Below are 222 nucleotides of genomic sequence, written 5' to 3'. Positions count from 1 at the left end.
TGTAAACAATCCCACAGTCCCAAACCCTCTCCCACTGTAAACAATCCTGCTGTACCAAACCCTCTCCCACTGTAAACAATCCCACAGTCCCAAACCCTCTCCCACTGTAAACAATCCCGCTGTACTGAACCCTTTCCCGTTGTAAACAATCCGGCTGTACTGAACCCTTTCCCATTGTAAACAATCCCGCTGTACTGAACCCTCTCCCATTGTAAACAATCC

The sequence above is a fragment of the Rhincodon typus genome, chromosome 17 (assembly GCF_021869965.1).
Source record: "Rhincodon typus isolate 14 chromosome 17, sRhiTyp1.1, whole genome shotgun sequence".
In the NCBI taxonomy this organism is placed as follows: domain Eukaryota; kingdom Metazoa; phylum Chordata; class Chondrichthyes; order Orectolobiformes; family Rhincodontidae; genus Rhincodon; species Rhincodon typus.
Note: the sequence above shows the minus strand (reverse complement) of the source record.